At 40.5% G+C, this 17,656-nt stretch overlaps 1 long non-coding RNA gene across 8 annotated transcripts in view; it reads left to right on the forward strand.

The window, feature by feature from the left end:
- Positions 1 to 17,656, forward strand: part of LOC138763932 (uncharacterized) — a 37,447-nt gene that overhangs the window by 11,941 nt on the left and 7,850 nt on the right. For 2 of the 8 annotated variants that reach the window (XR_011357902.1, XR_011357903.1), the window contains exons 2-4: positions 3,022 to 3,094; positions 7,437 to 7,529; positions 17,162 to 17,194. The exons of 2 other annotated variants lie outside the window; for them this stretch is intronic. This is a non-coding gene — a long non-coding RNA (uncharacterized lncRNA). The remainder of the gene's footprint in view (positions 1 to 3,021; positions 3,095 to 7,436; positions 7,530 to 17,161; positions 17,195 to 17,656) is intronic. 4 more of the 8 variants (XR_011357904.1, XR_011357901.1, XR_011357906.1 and 1 more) reach the window with 3 other exon arrangements.

Below are 17,656 nucleotides of genomic sequence, written 5' to 3' on the forward strand. Positions count from 1 at the left end.
TCAAGGATCCAGATGCAGATCCAGATCCAGAGGCCCAGTTTTTGGAGCTTGTCGACCAGTACTGAGGGTGTGATGATGTTGAAAGCTGAGCTGCAGTCGATGAAGAGTAGCCTGATGTACATGTTGCTGTTGTCTAGGTGATCCAGGGCTGAGTGGAGACCCAATGATATTGCATCTGCTGTGGAGCAAATGTGATGGTAGGTGAATTGCAATGGCTCCAGATCTTCACTTTGGTATGAGTTAGTTCTAGCCATAACCAACCTCTCAAAGCATTGCATTACAGTAGATGTGAGTGCAATTGGGCAATAGAGATTGAGACAGCTCACTGGCCTTCTTAAGCACTGGCCTGCTTGATGCCCTTTTGAAGCAGAGGAGTCAGAATAAGGGTGGTTGGGGTGGAAAAATATTGGAAGGAAGCAATGGGCAGGACCTCCGTGCATTTCCAAGTGCATATTTATGTTGATCCTGCATCTGCTACAAGATGGCATACATGCTATTACCTTAATGAATCCACAACAACTGATCTCTGGCACATCTCACATAATTCATCTGTCGCCTCAAAACCAGTAGAAATGAGTAACTGCCCGAGAGAAGTGCGTGTGAGTATGCACGTGCTTTGTCAATCCATGTGCACAGAGGGAATCGCCAGCTGAATATTGCAGCAGTGTTCTTATCTGCTGTATATGTTTCAATACTTCATAGATTTTTTAAAAAGTACTTCTTATTTGTGATCTGAACTGGATATTTGTGTCATTAAAATAGTTGAGCTTCAGTGAGTTCTGAAAAAAAGTGATGACAAACTTGGATTTAAGATGATCATTTTATGTCACGGTAATATGAATGCATAGGATAACAATAATGATCTTGTTTAATTTAAACACCACCTTATATACTTGCATAATAGTTGATCCTGTGTAAAGGTCACCCCCAACCTCCCCCCCACCCCCCCCCAATTTTGGCTCAAAAATTGCATGTTTTCCATACGATCCATGTTTTTGGCCACAGTTGCCAACCCATCCGAGCTCCTGATGACCCGGCCACAGATTCTCCCCTTGGCCCCGACCACTTGCCCATTAAAGCATGGACGTACCACCCAGTCCCAGGCATCCGAGTTCATGATGCATTGAACCATGCAGGTAGTATCCGTGTAAATGTCGAGCCCCCCCGCCCCCAATTTATCGTGAAAAGTTGGTCCCCAAAGCACGAGTATTACACAAATATATACGATGTACCTTACATGATAACATAAAATAAAGAAGATCTCATTTCCCCACATATTGTAAATAGATGATTTTTAAAATTTAATCTCACAGGCTTTGCTGTCCTGGAGTTTAGTTGCTACCAATATTCATCTGCACAATGCTACATTAATTCTGCTTTTATTATTAATTATATTATTACTATGTTCAAAAGTGTTTAGTTTATGTCATCTGTATGAAAGCAATAGGCAATAAATATACAGACTACCAGAAGTGCTACCAAAAACACTATTTTACTAATATTATAGAATAAATTGTGAGTATTTGGTAGAACGTAGAATGGTACAGCTCAGGCCCAGGCTTTTTGGCCCACGCTGTTTGCTCTGAACACTCCTGCCAATTTAAACTTCTGCCTGCTCATGATCACATCTCTACATTCCCTTCAGATTCATGTGTCCATCTAAAAGTATCTTAAAAACTACTATCATATCTGCTTCCCCTGGCAGCTCACTGCAGGTTTTTTTTTAACTACTCACTGTAAAAAGAAACTCCACATCTTTAAACTTTTCCCCCTTACCTTAAATGCGTGTCCTCTCACAGTTGACATTTTTTTTACCCAGCAAAAAGGATTTTAACTGGCCCCTCACAATTTTATAAACTTCTATCAAGTCCTCCTTCAGAGAAAAAATGACCCAAGTTTGGCCAACCTTCTTCTTGTAGGACATTAGATATTAAGTACTGGATGCATTCTGATAGCTTATTTGAAATGCAACATGATTTTCATAGTAGGGTTCATATTGGACATATCCCATCCCACCAAATAAGAACATCGAAATGAAGATTGTATGCAACTGAACATAAGCACAATCCCGTACTTGTCAAGGATGGGTGGTTGAAGTGCACGGTAATATATTAGAGGTAAAATTTATTGGGCCCACAGCTCTTATGACTGCATATTTATTCACTAAATTAACCAATACCACTGGGCCCAGCAATAGAATGGATACGAGAGGATGAAGCAGACATATTATGTTTGTATGTCATTCTTCACTTTTGATGATGGCATTTCCAAAAACTCATTAATATCACACTGAATAGTTGCTGCCCCAGAGACAAAGGAGGATGTAAGAATCCCCTCCCATGTTGTTCTGTTACATGCTGTTAAAGTACTGTTTTAAACTTCAAAATCCCTCTGCAGAGACTTGATCATTCTTCACTCTGTCTTCCCATCAAGACAATGGCATAGTTAAGATCAGAGTTTCATGTGATGAAAGGAAGTGCTGTGAGCGCAGATTCATACTTTACCACTGTTTTGGCACTGTTGTGTTGTACAATAATGCCACCTAAGATAAGGTGATGAATAACAAAACATTCTCTGAAAGAGGTGAAATCTGGTCATCTGTTATGCACTCTAATACAAATCATTATTGAGCAATTCTATAGGGCTGAACAATAGGGGGCCTTTACTCTCGTAAGAGATTGGTGAATATGGTCAATAGACTGTAATGCAAAGCAATCATCGTTGCACACTCCAATAACAGTCAAACAGTAGGGGTCGTTCACTCCAGAAAGACGGTCAAAAATATTATCTATATAAAAGAGTTATATGATATTTTCGTGTGTAACTCAGACCAATGAATAGATAATAATTCCAACATGGAGTTGCCTTTGAAAGTAGAGTTTTCCTTTTGTAACACATGAATCCATTTTAGTCATTGTGACAATATCAACAATGGAAATATTTTTCTGAGACGCGTTGTGTGGACTCACACCCACTGGGAACTAAATTAACACCGACTCACCTCATTTCATGTATCTTTAGCAGACATAGACAGCAAATACTTCCAATCAAAATGACCCAGCCATGTTTGAAGTAAAGACTGAGGAAGGAAGAGGTGACATTTTCTGATTACTTATTGTCTCATCAAAAGTTGAAGGCTTTATGTTTTCTGCCTTGAGATAGATTCAAAACCCTATTCCAGATGAAGAAAGGACAGATTTTGACGTTGTTTTCCAGACCTCTGTCCCTAAATGTTCTTCATTGCTCTCGGTTTGGAAATTGCGCCATGCAGCAAGGTTCCTGAAGTACAAATTGATTTTCCTTTCAAGAGAATGCAGTGTTTATGCTGAAGAGCTCCAGAATTAAATGGCAACCTAGCATTTTCCAATCTTCATGCTTTACCGTGATGAGGACACAAGCATTTTTAAAATGAAAACTTGAGAGGAGGGTTTTTGCTGCTGTGGTAGGTGATGCAAATATGAATAAGTAAACTTTTTTTATTTTAAAAGTACAAATTTAAGAAAAAGCAAAGGATGGCATAGCAATTAGCATAATGGCTTTATAGCACCAATGATTGGAACCGGAGTTCAAATCCTACATTGCCTATTAGGAGTTTGTACATTCTCCCCATGTCTGCATTGGTTTCCCCAGGGGCTCTGGTTTCCTCCCACCATTTGGGGGTGAAGGTCAATTGAGTGTAAATTGGGTGGCCCAGACTCGTGGGCCAAAATGGCCCATTATTGTGCTGTATGTCTAAATTTAAAATTTAAATTTAAATTTAGATCCATGGCACACTTACATGGAGAAGCTATGTTTGCATTTTTTGAAACAAACAGGAAGATGGGGAGGGGTGGGAATTCCTGACAGAGGAATACAAAATTCTGAGGGTCATAGACAGGTTAAATTTTTTTTGGAAAATTTTACCCCTTATAAACGTGTCAACAGTTGGAAGATGTAGGTTTACTATAAGGGGGAAGAGGTTGGAGGGGGATGTGAAGGAAAGATTTTGTGGATGGAGAGATGGAGGGTAGTTGGAATTAGGAATACTCTGCCTCATTAGATGGTGGAAGCAGGTTGCCTCACAATATTCGCACAAAGATTAGCGTATACAGAGCCGTTGTCATACCCACACTCCTGTTCGGCTCCGAATCATGGGTCCTCTACCGGCATCACCTAGAACGCTTCCACCAGCGTTGTCTCCACTCCATCCTCAACATTCATTGGAGCGACTTCATCTCAAACATTGAAGTACTCGAGATGGCAGAGGCTGACAGCATCGAATCCAAGCTGCTGAAGATCCAACTGCGCTGGGTAGGTCACTTCTCCAGAATGGAGGACCATCGCCTTCCCAAGATCGTGTTATATGGCGAGCTCTCCATTGGCCACTGAGACAGAGGTGCACCAAAGAAGAGGTACAAGGACTGCCTAAAGAAATCTCTTGGTGCCTGTCACATTGACCACCGCCAGTGGGTTGATATCGCCTCAAACCGCGCATCTTGGCTCCTCACAGTTCGGCGGGCAGCAACCTCCTTTGAAGAAGACCGCAGAGCCCACCTCATTGACAAAACACAAAGGAGGAAAAACCCAACACCCAACCCCAACCAATCAATTTTCCCCTGCAACCGCTGCAACCGTGTCTGCCTGTCCTGCATCGGACTTGTCAGCCACAAATGAGCCTGCAGCTGACGTGGACATTATACCCCTCCATTAATCTTCGTCTGTGAAGCCAAACCAAAGAAAGAAGTTGAATTTACCAGGCAGTGGAGGCTGCAGGCCAAGTGCTCATAATGGGATTACTGTAGGTAGGTATATGAGAGCCAGCATGAATATAGTGGGATAAAGGGCTATACTGATAACTCAATTACAACTTGAAGAACAGAGTTTACTGCAGTTATAAAGAATATTTTTCTTTCAACCAATATTAGTGAAATACATTGGCTCAGAGTATGTTGACATGAGATTAATACAATCACGATGTGGTGCCAACTAAATGCACAATATTAAAACTAAAACTAAAAATATTTAAAACTAAATGCTTCCTACTTCATAACCCTCTATTCTTCTTTCATCCATGTACCTGTCTAGTCTCTTAAATGCCCCTATTCTTCCAGCCTCCACTACCACCCCTGGCAATCACCCACAACTCTCTGTGCAATAAACTTACACATGATGTCTCCACTAAACTTTCCTCCCTTTACTTTGTACAAATATCTTCTAGTGTTTGCTTTTCCGACTGTGGGAGAAAGGTGCTGGCTCTCTACCCTTTCTAGGCTTGTAGACCTCTATTAAGTCACCTCTCATTCTTCTTCGCTCCCAAGAGGAAAGCCCTTTGTTCAAAAGAGGCAAGATTCCCTAATTTTGGCCATGGTTGCCTGTCCATCTGAGCTCCTGATGCCCCAACCTCGAACCCTCGCCTTGGCTGCCCATTGATCCGAGCTACCGACTACAAATCCTTGTCTTGGTCACCCACTCATCCGAGCTCATGACACCTTGAATAACCACCCATCTAAGTTACCCACACAGCAACTGTGAATGCTCACCTCAGCTGCTCGCCCATCCAAGCTGCCGACACTCCAACCATGGAACCTCGCCTCGGCCAACTGTCGGTCCCGACTGCTCGCCTATCTAAGCTCCTGGCACCCAAAACACGCACATACCACCCAGCCCTGGACATCCGAGATCCTGACACATTGAATGACACAGGTACTTACTGTGGTCAAAAGTAGTATCAGTGTAAAAGTCGACCCCCCCCCCCAATTTGACCTGAAAAATTGGTCCCCAAAGTGCGATTACACAAGTATCAATGATATACCTTACATGGTAACATAAAATAAAGGAGATCACGTTTCCCCGCATGTTGTAAATAGATTATATATTTTTTAAATAAATCTTCTCATTGCTGTCCTAAAGGTTAATTGCTACTGATATGTATGTATTCATCTGCACAACCCTTCATAAATATTATTATAATAATAATAATTTTATTATTAATATTATTACTACTATGTTCAAAAGTGTTTAGTTTATGTCATCTGTATGAAAGCAATAAGAAATAAATATATAGACTACCAGAAGTGCTGCCAAACACACTACAGTTTTACTAATATTATAGAATAAATTGTGTGTACTTGGTAGAACATAGAACAATACAACTCAGGCCCAGGCTTTTTGGCCCACACAGTTTCCTCTGAACACACTTACCAACTTAAACTTCTGCCTGCTCATGATCCATATCTCTCCATTCCATTCATATTCATGTGCCCATCTAAAAGTCCCTTAAATACTTCTACTGTATCATATACAGCATCCCCGGCAGCTCATTGCAGGTGCCGACCATTCAGTGGTACCTCAGTGTAGAAAGAAACTTGCTCTGCACATCTTTAAACTTTCCGCCTCACCTTAATTTCATGTCCTCTAGTACTTGATTTTTTTTTAACCCAGGGAAAAGTATTTTAACTGGCCTCACAATTTTATAAATTTTATAGTTTGATGGTTTGAAGATTGGTAGTGTTGTGGACAATGAAAAGATTATCAAAGCTTCCAATGGGATATAGGACCATTAGAATAGTGGGCTGAAATATACTGATAAATGTGAGGTGCTACATTTTGGTAGGATTAATCAGCAAAAGTCCTACACGTTAAATGGTTGACAATTGAAGTGTGCAGTAGAACAGAGGGATTTAGGAATTCTGGTGTATAATTCCCTGAAAGTTGAGTCACATGTTGGTAGGTTGGTGAAGAAAGCATTTGGTATGTTGGCCTTCATAAATCAGAGTATTGAATACAGGAGTTGGGATGTCATGTTGAAGTTACATAAGGCATTGGTGAGGCCAAATTTGGTCACCAAATTATAGGAAAGATATAAACAAAATTGTGTGCAGTTTTGGTTCTAAATTCTAGGAAGGATATAAACAGAATAGAGAGAGTGCAGAGGAGATTATCAAGAATGTGGCCTGGTATCAGGGTTTGAGTTACAGGGAAAGGTTGAGCAGGCTGTGATTTTATTCCCTGGAACATTGAAGATTGAGAGGTGATTTGATAGAGGTATTTAAAATTATGAGGGGGACAGGTAAAGTCAATGTAGACAGGCTTTTTCCACTGAGAATGAGGGAGATTCAAACAAGAGGACATGGATTGAGACCGAAGGGGAAAAGTTTTAGGGGAACGTGCGGGGGAATTTCTTCACTCAGAGGGTGGTGTGAGTGTGGACTGAGCTTCTGGCTGAAGTGGTAGATGCGGGTTCAATTTTAATATTTAAGGAAAATTAGATAGGTATATGGATGAGAGAGGGTATGGAGGATTATGGTCTGGGTACGAGTCAATGGGATGAGGTGGGAGAAGGTGTTCAGCATGGACTTGAAGGGCTGAACTGCCTGTTTCTGTGCTGTAATTGCTATATGGTTACCTCATAAGAATAATAATGAAGCTCACCATAATCTTTTTCTGATCTATGTCAGCTCTGGCAAGCTATGGGACGAGAGATGCCATCCTTATTACAATGCTGAGGAACCATGATGTATAGGGATTAATTTTTCACCATGCGCCATTAGGTAAGATTCTGATTTCAGTGCTTGGAATCATGTGTGTGAAGTTCAAACTTTACTGAAGCTTCAACACCTGAAAACTAGTAGTTTTGATTGGAACTGCTGACTCAAGACAACAAGATTTACTCTTTAATGCTCAAAACATTTTCAAAGCCAGAGGATCGACTCCTCAAGATTAACATTGCAAATATAGCTAACTGACACAACGTGGTGTTTTCATATTGATATATGATTGGCTGACTCTTATTAATGCAAGACCCTAGTTGTGTAAATATAGGATTATAAAGTTATTGTTATGCCAATAAAATTATACATCACACAATTGTTACTCTGTCATTGACACCTTCAATAGTGAGTTGGAATAACTTTGGAATATGAACAATTTAAATAGAGTTTACTTTCTATCAGTAGGCTAGATTTGCATATTTCAGAGATTACACTTGACACAATTTCTGATGATCTTCGGCTTGGCTTCGCGGACGAAGATTTATGGAGGGGTAATGTCCACGTCAGCTGCAGGCTCGTTTGTGGCTGACAAGTCCGATGCGGGACAGGCAGACACGGTTGCAGCGGTTGCAGGGGAAAATTGGTGGGTTGGTGTTGGGTGTTGGGTTTTTCCTCCTTTGCCTTTCGTCAGTGAGGTGGGCTCTGTGGTCTTTTTCAAAGGAGGTTGCTGCCCGCCGAACTGTGAGGCGCCAAGATGCATGGTTTGAGGCGAGATCAGCCCACTGGCAGTGGTCAATGAGGCAGGCACCAAGAGATTTCTTTAGGCAGTCCTTGTACCTCTTCTTTGATGCACCTCTGTCACGGTGGCCAGTGGAGAGCTCGCCATATAACACGATCTTGGGAAGGCGATGCTCCTCCATTCTGGAGACGTGACCCACCCAGCGCAGCTGGATCTTCAGCAGTGTGGACTCGATGCTGTCGACCTCTGCCATCTCGAGTACTACGACGTTAGGGATGAAAGCGCTCCAGTGAATGTTGAGGATGGAGCGGAGACAACGCTGGTGGAGCGTTCTAGGAGCCGTAGGTGATGCCGGTAGAGGACCCATGATTCGGAGCCGAACAGGAGTGTGGGTATGACAACGGCTCTGTATACGCTTATCTTTGTGAAGTTTTTCAGTTGGTTGTTTTTCCAGACTCTTTTGTGTAGTCTTCCAAAGGCGCTATTTGCCTTGGCGAGTCTGTTGTCTATCTTGTTGTCGATCCTTGCATCTGATGAAATGGTGCAGCCGAGATAGGTAAACTGGTTGACCGTTTTGAGTTTTGTGTGCCCGATGGAGATGTGGGGGGGCTGGTAGTCATGGTGGGGAGCTGGCTGATGGAGGACCTCAGTTTTCTTCAGGCTGACTTCCAGGCCAAACATTTTGGCAGTTTCCGCAAAACAGGACGTCAAGCGCTGAAGAGCTGGCTCTGAATGGGCAACTAAAGCGGCATCGTCTGCAAAGAGTAGTTCACGGACAAGTTTCTCTTGTGTCTTGATGTGAGCTTGCAGGATGTACATTATGAATGATATTGTTGAGTGTCAATGCCACTATGTGGAATGTCATTGGTAAAGGTTTCCAAAATCTATTATGATGTGTAGGATTGGTTTGTAAAAATGTTAATTATTAATTCTCTTAAAATGTTCTACTGAAGTTCCTGTATTTCAATTATTTAGAGCGATGGACTTCTACATATTTCATACAATGCTGTTGAAGTGTCCAATTAATTCCCATTTTAAAATCCAGTTTGTTTTAAGCATAGAGTGATTCCATTTTCATTAACCCATAATTGCAAGAAGCATATCCATAAAAACACATATAGTTATTGCCATTTTTAATTCCCACAAAGTGTGAGAAAGTTAAAAACATGAGCATTTAATTAATTTATTTGTCAAAATACTTTAACAATCACATTGAAAGCATTCTTGTGTGAACTGTTCATGAAGATTAGCAAATGGAGAAGAAGCAGTTGGGTTATCATAATCGGCAAATATAAGCAGCATAGCAAACATAAGGAATGTGCTACTTCTGGTCCTATTTCTTATGCTCCTCTGTTCATGATTCTCTCAAGAACTGGCAGAATGGACTCTTTACCAAATTAGAAATGCAGATTGGAAACTCCTGGGCAGGATTAGAAGTGTGGTGTTGCAGATCCGTAGCAATGGGATTTCGCCAAAACAGTGTTATTTTTAAAATAATATTTTTATTATTAATTACTAATAATATAACACAATATCTAAGTTTAACCCCCAACTATGTGCAAATAAACATTTATGGGAGTGTGTGTGTGTGTGTGTTTGTGTGTGTGTGTGTGTGTGTGTGTGTGTGTGTGTGTGTGTGTGTGTGTGTGTGTGTGTGTGTGTGTGTGTGTGTGTGTGTGTGTGTGTGTGTGTGTGTGTGTGTGTGTGTGTGTGTGTGTGTGTGTGAGAGATAATCAAAACTATTACAGCTTAGGCATAACCCTGGAAAGTCATTCCAAAGTTGGTCTTAAACATCGAGTATTGACACGAAGAAAAGAGGTAATTATGACTGAGATGGGAGAGACTGAGGGATTGGACTATTGAAAACTCATGTATGCTGGTCAAGTTGCTTCCAGAGAAAATGTCCTTTCAGACGAGTGGTTATCACAGCTCCACTTTTCATTTTGTGGGGGAACCAAAATGTGTGATTCCATGAAGTTTCTAAATACCCTGGCAAGGATCAGTCAAAATGACCAACACAATGGTCACAATCAAATGAGGCAAGTCTACTGCTTCCTTTACCCTGTGGTCACAGTGTGGTTCAATAAGTCTCCTTCAAAATGATCTTTCCTTTGGCCATGGTGAAGATAAAAATATCTCCTGATAGGGAGAAACAAATAAGTTGTCCATTACCACATGGAGCCACTCCAGCACAGTGCTGACCACAAAGTGCCCATTCCTTCAAATATGACCCTCACATGACTCTTCCCACCTGTGTCCTTGGGAAAAAAACAACACATTTCCTCTCCTCTTCAAAGCTAGAGAGTTGTTACATCCTATATAAGTTGTGCCACCTCCAGTCCCTCCAAAGTTGTGCAGGGTTGCAGCTTGATTTGTTAACCCTTAAAGTGAAAGTCACATAAAAATGAAATGGATCCTCATACCTCCCTCTCACAAAGAAAATTTGGGCTGTCAGAGCAAAATTTTAACTGCAACCTATAATGTTTGAAATAATATAGTCACTATTTACATTATATAATACAAACAAATATAACATTTTCAGTTACGTTGCAAACTTAACATCTTGTAAAGCAATCAGCAATTTCATTATTCTTGCCTTTAATACGAGTTATCATTAAATCATATTCCTGGAGAATTAGACTCCAGTTTAACAATCGTCTATTTTTGTTTTCCATTTTATTTAAGAACCCAAAAGGATTATGATCAGAATACACAACAAGTGCTCCCTGAGTTGTTCAGATATAATCGTTGAAATGCTGCAAAGCCAGTTCATTCTCTGTGGCAGAATAATTCCTTTAAGTTTATTGAATTTCTTGGATAAGTAAGCCACTGTATGGTCAATATCATCTCAACCATTCTTTAGTACAGATACTCTCCCAGATATGCCCGTGTTCTGTTCTGGATGACCAGAGGTATCATGGAATGGACATATGACGGAATTGCATACTTACCTTGATAATCAGCATCCCAAGGTCCATAGGCTGGGTGCGGCCATCTTGATTCCTGTACGCACATGCGAGTTTTCGGTTGGTCCATGCATAGTGGGTTCACGCATTGGAGTTCGGTTGCCGCATGCATGAGAGTTAAGCGCTCAAATGATATTGAATTTGTTCACTTAACTCTCACACATATGGCATCTGAACTCCAATATGTTAACTCACCGTGCATGCGCCAACCAAAGATTCACGCATGCACACAGGAATCAAGATGGCTGTACCCACCTTATGGACACCAGGTCACTAATTAACAAGGTAAGTACGCACATTTTGGCTCTTACATGCCCTGTTAAAGTTTGTAAAATACAGCATAAACTGTGTGTATTTTATATTTATTTAAAAATTGTATGGTCGTGAGTCGCATAGGTCGTAAGTCGGGACTACCTGCTCCTGTAGCTTGATTATTAGCATTGACTGCCAAAGAAAATGGCCACTCAAAGTCAGGTGACTTAAGCACAGGCTGGAGACTAAAAATGGCTTCAGTTTATCACATGTTTCCCTACAAAGCTCTGACCAAACAAACTTTTCACCCTTCTTCAGAAGGTTAGTCAAAAAAAGAGCGATATCAGCAAAGTTTTTTTACAGAATTTTATATAATACTCTACCATTCCCAAAAAACATCCTATTAGCTTTCTTACCTATGGGAATGGGAAGTTCAGAAATCATCTGAACTTTCGCCTGAACAGGCACCAACTTGCCCTGACCAACAACATAATCGAGATAAATCACAGTAGCATGGCCAAATTTACTTTTAGCTTTTAAAAGTTTGTCATTTTCTCTAACACAGAGATATGTACTTCCCAGGTGTCATTTCCCATAACCAAATTGTCAATATATGCATTTGCATGCTCTGAACCATGAATCACAGAATTGACTATTCCTTGGAATGTCCCTGGTAGAACATTGTATTCATATAACCGAGATGAGGTTACAAATGCAGAAATATCCCTATGTCTGTCTATTAGGGGAACACACCAGTAACCTATTAATAAGTCCATCTCTGTAAGAAATTTAGCCTTTCCAACCTTGTCCACACAATCATCCACCCTAGGAATAGGATAGGCATCGGTCTTTGTTACCACATTAACCTTTCTATAATCAGTGCAAAATCTAATCGTCCCATCTAATTTAGGCACCAGGACACAAGGTGAACTCCATTCTGAGGTAGAATGTCTAATTCTTTAACATATATTTAATCTCTTGATCTACCAGTTTACACTTTTCAACATTCATTCGATAGGGATGTTGTTTGATAAGCCTGGCAACAAGTTTTTGGGGTTCTTTTTAAGCACGTCAGGAAGCAAGTTTCTAAATTTTAAAGGTGGCTGTTTCATTTGTTCCTTTTCATGGGACTGAAGATAAGTCAACATCCAAATTCTGCAAAATACTTGAATTAAACAGACAAACTGGGAAAATGGTGAAGTGACCCTCACAAGAGTCAGCATGTGGTGCCTCAGGTCACCAAATTCAGTTTTCTCAACAAGTGACTGAAGACGGCTCCTTGCCACCAGCCTAGTTCTCAAAATAAGGTTTTAACATGCGTACATGGCAACTCTGGGTTCTACATCTCCAATTGGGTGTTTGAATTACATAGTTGACTTCATTTAACCTTTGACTCTATCTCATAAGGGCCTGAAAATTTTGCTCTAGGAGAATTAGAACTTTTTAGGAAAAGGATTAACACTTATGATTCTTGCACAGACTCTCTTTCTGCAAACAAAAGCAAAGGGACACCCTCCTCCCAGTCCTTCTCATTCTCAAAACAATAGGTTCTCATCATGGTTTTGAGGGTCAAATGGAACTTCTCCAAGGCCCCTTGAGATTCTGGATGATATGCGGACGGCGTGATATGGTAAGCTTCCAATTTATAAACTATCTACTGAAACTGCCCTGACATAAAATTACTTCCCTAGTTGATTGGATCTCTTTAGGCAAACCAAACAAAGTGAAAGTTTTTTTAACAAGAGCCCTTGACAGTTTAAGCTTTAATATTTTAAAGTGGTATTGCTTTTGGAAACTGGGAGGCTGTACACATGACAGTTAACGAGTACTAATTCCCAAGTTTTTGACTTGGCCAATGGGGCAACATGATCAACAATAACTTTAGAAAAGGGTTCACCAAAAGCAAGAATGGGTTTAAAGGAGCCACCAGGGAACCGTGATTAAGCTTACCCACAACCTGAGAAATGTGATATGTCCACCAAAATGTTACATCTTTTCTTAAACTAGGCAAATAGAATTGTTTCATAATATATATAGTTTTCTTTACACCAAGATTACCACCCAAGGGCATGCTATAGGCCAAGGTTAAAATTCCATCCCCATAGGCTTTAGGAACTTCAACCTGGTGAAACTACCGCCCATTCTTCATTGGCAGGGATATCAAGTGGTCTCCACTTCCTCATTAACACACCTTCCATGAAATAATATCCTATTGGAACTTTCTTAATTTCATCATCAGCGAGAACCTAATTTTTCACTTCAGTAAGATCAGGATCACTGTTCTGCCCAGCTATAAACACTTTTAAGGTCAAAGACAAATCTTCACTGTCAAGCTTAACACCAGAACTTTGGTCCAATAAAGGAGGTAAAATCTTTGGCAGGTTATTACAACCTGTAGGCTGTTTTGCACTATCACAGATCGCAGTCCCTTTTAAGTCAGGCTGCACAGGATTGTAAGCACCGGCAAGCTTTTTATTCATAGCTCGAGTCACTGCGGAGGCTGGATAGATATTTGGAATCTGTCTTTGTCTCATCAAATGGAGGAACTAATCCAACCTCCCTACTGGTTACAAACTTCTCACTAGGACCAGAAGGTGGAACTCTATTTCTCACCTTGGAACCATTTGCTATCATGTGGCCAGGTTTATTACAATAGTGGCAAAGGGGACCCCAAAGGTTTTTCTTTTACTTGCTTCCTTTCATCTTTGCTACTAATTCTACTTTCCGATTTGCTTTCTAACTTACATGGATATTCCACATTACCCTTCGGGAAAGCTCCACTTGGCACAAACTTAACCCTATGGGTTAAAACACTCTCATCCGCTAATTTAGCAGATTCTTGTCAAGTTTCCATTTCTTGCTCAAACTCCCTTTCCTTTTCTGTTTCCTCCCTTTTACATTTTTCTAACTCCTAGCTCAAGCTGCTTTTGTCTCTCTGCTTCCTCAAATCAATATTTTTCTAACTCATACTGGCTTTGATCTCTCTCAAACTACCTTCTCCTCTCTGCTTCCTCTGCCTCACAGCTAAGTTTTTCTAATTCAATTTGTTGACCACTGCTCAAGGGATTTACTCTCGGGAAATTGTTTTACTTCACCTCTCAAAACTTCCTCACTGGTATATAGTGTTCAACTATATCTCTCTTGACCTCTGCCATTTTCATTGATGGCTTTACTGTGGAAAGTCCCAACTTTTGGGTGATATCCACCAACTCATTCTTTTTCGCCCTCTGCAAACCTACAGATGATAGCAATTCCAAAGACTCCTCAATATCTATTCCTGCTGTTTTTCCACATACACGCAAGCCTTTTAATTGCCTTTCAAAAAGGAAGAAAAATTGAAATTGATTAAATTATTTTTTTCTTCAAATTGAAAATTAATTGAGCACTAAGCTCCAATTTTGGTGTGATCCTGGATGAGCCCCCAATTAGGTTACATTACAGACCAGCAGCAATAGTAATTTGCCAAGACAGTGTTACTTTTAAAATAACAATTTTATTATTAATTATTAACAATATAATACCTTATCTAAACTTAAAGCCCCAACTATGTAGAAATAGACGTGTGTGTGTGTGTGTGTGTGTGTGTGTGTGTGTGTGTGTGTGTGTGTGTGTGTGTGTGTGTGTGTGTGTGTGTGTGTGTGAGTGTGTGTGTGTGTGTGTGTGTGCACGCATGCACACGTGCGATACCCCAAACCATTGCAGCTTAGGCACAATTTTGGAAAGTAATTCCAAAGTCAGTCTTAGACATCTGTTGTTGACACAAAGACTCTTAAAGTGAAGCAAAGAAGTAATTACAAATGAGGCGGGAGAGACTGAGTGATTGGACTGCAGAAAATTCACACATCCTGGTCAAATTGCTTCCAGAGTGAATGTCCTTTCAAACAAGTGATTATCACAGGTCCCATTTTCCTTTCATGGGGGAAACCAAAAGTTTCTAAAAACCCTGGCAAAGGTCAGTCAAAATGACCAGCACAATGGTTATGATCCAATGAGGCAAGACTACTGATTCCTTTACCCAGATATGTGTCAAACAAAGTGACCTTTCCTTTGGCCGTGCGCTGGGTAGGTCACATCTCCAGAATGGAGGACCATCACCTTCCCAAGATCGTGTTATATGGCGAGCTCTCCACTGGCCACCGAGACAGAGGTGCACCAAAGAAGAGGTACAAGGACTGCCTAAAGAAAGCTCTTGGTGCCTGCCACATTGACCATCGCCAGTGGGCTGATATGGCCTCAAACCGTGCATCTTGGCGCCTCACAGTTCGGCGGGCAGCAACCTCCTTTGAAGAAGATCGCAGAGCCCACCTCACTGTCAAAAGACAAAGGAGGAAAAACCCAACACCCAACCCCAACCAACCAATTTTCCCTTGCAACCGCTGCAATCGTGACTTGTCAGCCACAAACAAGCCTGCAGCTGACGTGGATATTAACCCTCCATAAATCTTCGTCGGCAAAGCCAAGCCAAAGAAGGTTCAATAAGTCCTCTTCAAAATTACCTTTCCTTTGGTCATGGTGGGGTTTAATAATTCCCCTTCAAAAATATTCTTTCTTTTGGTCACAGTGGGGATCAAAACTTCTCCTGACAGGAAGAAACAAATAGTCCATTACCACACAGAGCCACTCCAGCACAGCGCTCTTTCAGTTGGCTGCTGGTCATAGAGTTAGCTGCTGACGACCAAGTGCCTGTTTCTTTAAGTGTGTCTCTCACATGACTCTTCCCACCGGTGTCCCTGGAAAAGCAGCACATTTCCTGTCTTCTCTTCAAAAGTAGTGCAGTTGGTACATGCTGTACAAGTTGTTGCCACCTCCAGTCTCTCCAAATCTCTGCAGGGTTGCAGCTTGATTTGTTAACCCTTAAAGTGACAGTCACACAAAAATGAAATGGGACCTTGTAATAGATGGAAAAACTATACACACGATCCATATCTCACGAGCGCAAAACCTAATCTGATCTACCAGGAGCATGCGGCAATGCAGGAATAGGCACCTTCTTTCCTTCCACCTCACACTGACACTTTTTTCTTCTTTCTCCCACACCGGCATTCACCCATGCTCCTCTTCCTTTCCCACCCCTCCTCCTTTCCACCTTCTTATTGATGCAGAGGAGAGTGAAATGATGGAGGCATATTCAAATTAGGAGAGACATAGATAGGAGAGATAATCAATGCCTCTTTCCCATGATGTGGGTATCAAAAACCAGAGGGCATACCTTACAGGTATGTTGAAAGGAGATCTGAGGGATCATTTTTTTTTCACACAAAGAGTAGTTGGCATCTGAATGAGCTGCCTGGCGAGGTGGTGGAAGAAGAAAGAGTAACCATAATTGAAAGCACATCTATACACATACTTGTTTGAGGAAGGAACAGAAGAATATAGAATTAATGCAGGAAAATGTGATTAGAATAGATGGTTAGAACAGATACAGTGAGATGAAGGGCTCGCATCTATGCTGTTCAGCTCAAGGACTCAAACCTAATGGCACGGGTGCCATGGTGAAACAACAAAACTTAATAAAAAAAAAACTTTGCCAGATTCCTTCTGTTAAATATATTGTTAGAAAAGCACAAGGCAACACTCTTAATGGAATGGATTAATCAAATTACAATCAACGATTCAATAATGGGTGGTTGACTATATCCAATAATTGGAACATAGAAACTTCCATTGACTTCTAGCAGGTCAAGATTGTTATGCAGGATCAGTTCATTTTAAAATTAATATTTCTTTCATTTTAGGATTAGAAAGTTCCTTGACCTAAGTATGAGGCGGTAAGATTTTTCTAGATCCAATATTCATTTGAATTGAAAACTTGTTTTTAATTCAGATTTGTTTTTTCTTCCTTTTTGGGGTTTTTTTTTCTCTCTTTTTTTTTTCTCTTTTTATTAATTATATCTTTTTTTAGAGATAGTTCATACTCTAAACTGATCTAAAAATTTTTTTATGATATATTTTTATTCTGCAATATTATTGTTTAACATCTCTGTATTAATTCGTTATTTACTATGTATTTTTCATATCTCTTTGAACTGTATGTGTTTATAAATTATAATAATAATAAAAAGATTGGAAAAGAAAGAAAGAAAACTTGTTTCCCAAGTGAAGAAACTTGCACAATGATTTCATTTCATTCCGTACGTACGCAAAGTTAAAATTGATGAGTGGTTCTGAAAGGAACAAAGAAAGACTGAGAGACACCATAAGGTACAGACATCTCGCTTTATATACATCCA

The sequence above is a fragment of the Narcine bancroftii genome, chromosome 5, assembly GCF_036971445.1.
Source record: "Narcine bancroftii isolate sNarBan1 chromosome 5, sNarBan1.hap1, whole genome shotgun sequence".
Taxonomy (NCBI): Eukaryota; Metazoa; Chordata; class Chondrichthyes; order Torpediniformes; family Narcinidae; genus Narcine; species Narcine bancroftii.